The sequence below is a fragment of the Salmo salar genome, chromosome 19 (genome assembly GCF_965601325.2).
Source record: "Salmo salar chromosome 19, fSalSal1, whole genome shotgun sequence".
NCBI lineage: Eukaryota > Metazoa > Chordata > Actinopteri > Salmoniformes > Salmonidae > Salmo > Salmo salar.
Window position 1 is genome coordinate 68,120,755 of NC_138309.1, and position 6,401 is coordinate 68,127,155.

The following is a 6,401-nucleotide window of genomic DNA, read 5'->3' on the forward strand; positions in this document are numbered from 1 at the left end:
CGCCATCATTGTGAGGTATTGTTTGTTTTGTTTTCCAAGAGAACTAAACACTTGGAAACCTGCCCCAGATCATCATTAGGGAAAAGGGTCTAAAGGGCTTTTTCTTGATTCGGAGTTCTGTTTTTCCCGTAATGTAATCCTCCGGTGTATGATAGTTTTGGCCTGCCTCACTAACGGCGCCTTTTGCCTATTCCTTGCCTGTACTTTAGCCTATTGGATTTCCTGTTATCAACCTATAGGATGACATTACTAGCCTTTTCCCTGCCTGTACTGTTGCCTTTTTGGACCCGCTGTGTATGACCTTCTGCCTGCCCCGACCCAGCTACCTGCCTCCTCCTGTGGTCCTTTACCCATAAACACTTGCTGCGCCCTGCGCTTGAAACCAGCTCTCTGTCTCCCATCATGTTCATTACACCTGGAAAGCCTCAATGCTTCAGGAAGCTAATTTCCTCATCACTACTAAACAATTAACATTGTAGATCACCAAAAAATGTTTGGCAATTCTCTCTCCCTACAATTTTAATGTTTGCGCTGGACCTGAGCCACCCGACCTGTGTTGATTGACAGTTTTCTGTTCCAATCAGAGGGCCGAGTGTGCATTTCGCTCGCCAATATGTTGCATGAATTTTGTTGCAAGGACGATGATGCGGCTACTGTCTCTGGCTGCGTGGAGACTAAGTACGGAGACTATGTGCCACAAAATTTGTGACAAACGTTACGAAACCTGGCCAGGTCATTTCAAATCAAAGTCGAGTCCCAAGTCTTGAGGCTCCAAGTCAAGTCTCAAGTTATTTTATTTTCTATCAAGTCGAGTCTCAATTCATCAAATTTGTGACAGAGTCAGACGCAAGTCCAAGTCATGTGACTCGAGTACACAACTCTGCCTGCCATTTTATATTTATATTTTAGTCATTTAGCAGACGCTCTTATCCAGAGCGACTTACAGTTAGTGCATTCATCTTAAGATAGCTAGATGGGACAACTACATATCACAGGCATAGAAATAAATGTTTTCCTCATGTAGCTATCAGTAGGGTCATAGCTAGAAGGGGGGGTGGGGAGGTCAAGTGCTGATTAAGTGAAGAGGAGGATTGTTTAAGATACTGTTTAAAGATATTTTCGGAAGATGGGCAGGGACTTTGCTGTCCTAGCTGTAAGGTGGCAGACGTAGCAGCTAAGCTTCTAGCTCATAAGCAACTTTGCAGTATTGTTTTTTTGTGTGTTATTTCTTACATTATTAGCCCAGAAAGTTTTTTTTGGTGTTATTACATACAGCCGGAAATAACTTTTGGATATCAGAGTGGTGGTAACTCACTAGCATTACGACCAGAAATACAACTTCCTCAAATTGGATTATTTGTTCGTACCCCCCAGGGCAATTGAACTTATCCCAGAGGGTGCTCCAAGACGCCGCCGGCGGAGAAGAGGTATTCGGAGTGGATTTCTAGTCCAACTCGGGATGCGTGCACACCATCCGTGTGTATTACTCGTTAATGTTCAGTCCCTGGACAATAAAGTAGACAAGCTCAGGGCGAGGATCTCCTTCCAGAGAGACATCAGGGACTGTAACATATTCTGTTTCACGGAATCATGGCTCTCTCCGGATATACTGTCCCCATCCATACAGCCATCTAGGCTCTAAGCACATCACGCAGATGGGAATAAAGAACTCTCTGGGAAGAAGAAAGGCAGTGATGTATGTTTCATGATTAACTACTGATGGTGTGATTGTGATAATGTACAGGAACTTAAGTCCTTTTGTTCACCTGACCTAAAATACTTCACAATCAAATGCCGATCATAATGCCTCCCAAGAGAATTATCTTCGGTTAAAGTCACAGTTGTGTATATTCCCCCTCAAGCCGATACCACAACGACCCTCAAGGAACTCCACTAGACTTTGTGCAAACTGGAAACCACATATCCCGAGGCTGCATTTATTGTAGCTGGGGTTTTAACAAAACAAATTTGATAGAACTATGGTAGCATTTTCCTCAACACATTGCCTGTAGTACTTGTGCATCCAACACTCTCAACCATTGTTACTCCCCATTCCGGGATGGCTACAAGGTCCTCCCCCTCCCTCCCTTCGGCAAAGCAGATCATGACTCCTTCCTGCTCCTCCCTTCCTATAGGCAGAAACTCAAACAGGAAGTACCCGTGCTAAGGTCTATTCAACGTTGGTCTGACCAATCAGAATCCACGCTTCAAGAATGTTTTGTGTTCATGCGGACTGGGATATGTTCCGGCTTGCCTCTGAGAATAACATTGCAGATACATGGAAACTGTGACTGAGTTCATCAGGAAGTGTATAAGGGATGTTGTTCCCACTGTGACAATAAAAACCTACCCAAACCAAAACAGTGGATAGATAGAACCACCGCATTTAAATACGGCAAGGTGACTGGGAATATGGTTGAATACAAACAGTGTAGTTATTCCCTCTGTAAGGTAATCAAACAGGTAAAACGCCAGTACAGAGAAAAAGTCACAAATCAACGGCTCGGACACGAGAAGTATGTGAAAGGGTCTACAGACAATCATGGATTACATAGGGAAAACCAGCCACATCACGGACACCGACGTCTTGCTCCCGGACAAGCTAAACATCTTCTTCGCCCGCTTTGAGGATAACACAGTGCCACCAATGCGGTCCGCTCCCAAGGACTGTGGGCTCTCGTTCTCTGTGGCCGATGTAAGACATTTAAGCGCGTTAACCCTCGCAAGGCTGCCGGGCCCAGGCGGCATCCTTAGCCTCGTCCTCAGAGCATGTGCAGACCAGCTGGCTGGAGTGTTTACGGACATATTCAATCTCTCCCTATCCTAGTCTGCTGTCCCTACTTGCTTCAAGATGTCCACCATTGTTCCTGTACCCAAGAAAGCAAAGGTAACTGAACTAAATGACAATTACCCCGTAGTACTCACTTCTGTCATCATGAAGTGCTTTGAAAGACTAGTTAAGGATCATATCACCTCCACCTTTTCACAGGGCGGAGTCTGAACCTCACCCTGTGCAACTGGGTCCTGGACTTCCTGATGGGCTGCCCCCAGGTGTTGAAGGTAGGACACAACACCTCCACTACTCCTCAACAAAGGGGCCCCACAAGGGTGCGTGCTCAGCCCCCTCCTGTACTCCCTGTTCACCCATGACTGCATGGTCACGCATGCCTCCAACTCAATCATCATGTTTGCAGATGACACAACAGTAGTAGGCCTGATTACCAACAATGACGAGGCAGGCTACAGGGAAGAGGTCAGGGCCCTGGTGGAGTGGTGCAGGAAAATAACCTCTCCCTCAACGTCAACAAAACAAAGGAGCTGATCGTGGACCTCAGGAGACAGCAGAGGGAGGAAGCCCCTATCCACATCGACGGGTCTGCAGTGGAGATTGTGAAGCTTCAAGTTCCTTTGTGAACACATCAATGACAATCTGAAATGGTATACCCACACAGACAGTGTGGTGAAGAAGGCGCAACAGCGGCTCTTCAACCTCCAGGAGGCTGGAGAAATTTGTCTTGGCCCCTAAGATCATGACATTTTTTTTTTTACAGATGCACAATTGAAAGCATCCTGTCGGGCTGTATCAACGCCTGGTACAGCAACTGCACCGCCTGTCACCGCATGGCTCTCCAGAGGGTGGTGCGGTCTGCCCAACGAATCTTCGGGGACACCTACAACACCCGATGTCACAGGAAGGCCAAAAAGAGCATCAAGGACATCAACTTCCCGAGCCACAGCCTGTTCAGCCTGCTTTCATCCAGAAGGCAAGGTCAGTACAGTTTCATCAAAGCTGGGACCGAGAGACTGAAAAACAGCTTCTATCTCAAGGCCATCAGACTGTTAAACAGCCATCACTAACATAGAGAGGCTGCTGCCAACATACAGACTCAAATCTCTGGCCACTTTAATAAATGGACTTAATAAAGGTATCACTAGTCACTTTAAATAACGCCACTTTAATAATGTTTACATATCCTACATTACTCATCTGATAGGTATATACTGTATTCTATACCATCTACTGCATCTTGCCTATGCCACACAGCCATCGCTCATCCATATATTTATATGTACATATTCTTATTAATCCCTTTACATTTGTGTGTATAAGGTAGTTGTTGTGAATTTGTTAGATTACTTGCTAGATATTACTGCATTGTTGGAACTAGAAGCACAAGCATTTTGCTACACTCGCATTAACACCTGCTAACCATGTGTATGTGGCCAATAAAATTTTATTTTATTTGTTGTTTTCAGAGAAAGACAGGGTGTTGCCCAGGGTCACGCCAAGGTTCTTTGCACTCTGGAAGGACGACACTGTGGAGATGTCAACCGTGATGGAGAGGTCTTTGAGCAGTCAGGCCTTCCCTGGGAGGAAGAGTAGTTCTGTCTTGTCAAGGTTGAGCTTGAGGCGATGGGCCGACATCCAAGTTGAGATATCTGCCAGGCACGCAGCGATGCATGTTGCCACCTGGGTGTCAGAAGGGGGGAAGGAGAAAAAGTAGTTGAGTGTCATCCGCATAGCAATGATAGGAATGTCCATGTGAGGATATTACGGAGCCGAGTGACTTTGTGTTTAGAGAAAAGAGGAGAGGGCCTAGAACAGAGCCCTGGGGGACACCAGTAGTGAGAGTGGTGTAGACACAAATCCTCTCCACGTCACCTGGTACGAGCGGCCTGCCAGGTAGGATGCAATCCAAGATTGTGCATAGTCTGAGACGCCCAGCCCTGAGAGGGTGGAGAGAAGGACTCATCCAGAACGCCGCAGCCCGTCTGGTGTTCAACCTTCCCAAGTTCTCTCACGTCACCCCGCTCCTCCGCACACTCCACTGGCTTCCAGTTGAAGCTCGCATCTGCTACAAGACCATGGTGCTTGCCTACGGAGCTGTGAGGGGAACGGCACCTCCGTACCTTCAGGCTCTGATCAGGCCCTACACCCAAACAAGGGCACTGCGTTCATCCACCACTGGCCTGCTGGCCCCCCTACCTCTGCGGAAGCACAGTTCCCGCTCAGCCCAGTCAAAACTGTTCGCTGCTCTGGCACCCCAATGGTGGAACAAGCTCCCTCACGATGACAGGACAGCGGAGTCAATCACCACCTTCCGGAGACACCTGAAACCCCACCTCTTTAAGGAATACCTGGGATAGGATAAAGTTATCCTATCAAGTGGTTGATAAAATCGTCTACAGGGAGGGAGGAGGGAAGGGGGTGGAGGTTTAAGGACGGAGGTGAAGGTGAAAAAGAGTTTCCTAGGTTTAGATGCAGAAGCTTGACATTGAAAGTAGTAGACTGTGGCTTTAGCAGTGGATACAGAGGAAAATAAGGTAGAGAGGAGGAAGTGAAAGGATGATAGGTCCTCCGTAAGTTCAGTCTTCCTCTATTTTCGCTCAGCTGCCTGCAGCCCTGTTCTGTAAGCTCGCAATGAGTCACTCGGCCACGGAGCAGGAGGAGAGGGTTGAGCCTGCTGGGAGAAAGGGGACAGTGTGAGTCATAGGATGCGGAAAGGGAGGAGAGTAGGGTCGAAGAAGCAGAATCAGGAGGCAGGAGGGAGAGATGATAGGATAGAAGAGGAGAGAGTAGTGGGAGAGAGAGTGCAAAGATTGTGATGGCTCATGAACATCTGGGTAGGGGCTGAGTCGTTAGGATTGGAGGAAAGGGAGACAAAAGGAAACAATGTAGTGATCAGAGACCTGGAGGAGGGTTGCGGTGAGATTAGTAGGCGAGCAGCCCATAGTAAAGATGAGGTCATGCGTATTGCCTGCCTTGTGAGTTGGAGGGGATTGGGAAAGTGTGAGGTCAAAAGAGGCAAGGAAGGGAAAGAGAGTTGGAAAGAAATGAATCGAAGGCAGATGTCAGGAGGTTGAAGCTTGGTCTCACAGACTAGACGTAACATAGTAAACGTAAACCCGATATTTTACCTTTGGTATGGTTACATAAGACAGATGGTTACTTGAAAGTGTGGTGGTTGATCAGGGTGGGTGGGCTATAACGTGAATGGCTACCATCCAAAGGTTGCTGGTTGAAATCTCATGATGGACAACTTTAGCATTTGAGCTAATTAGCAACTTTATACTACTTACTACGTTTTAGCTACTTTGCAACTACATAGCATGTTAGCTAACCCTTCCCCTAAACCCAATCTTAACCCTTTTAGCTAACCCTAACGTTAACCCTTTAACCTAACTCCTAAACTTAACCCTAACCCCTAGTCTAGCTAACATTAGCCAGCTAGCTAACGTTAGCCACTGTCGTGGAAATACTAATCAATAATGAGGAGAGACAAGGTCAATCACCAATCAGGATATTACTTTATTCAAATTGTAATAATAACATGAATTATTGCAATAATGAAGCATGTTCGACGAACCACCCCTAGATGATTTGTTGAGAGCCCAACGAG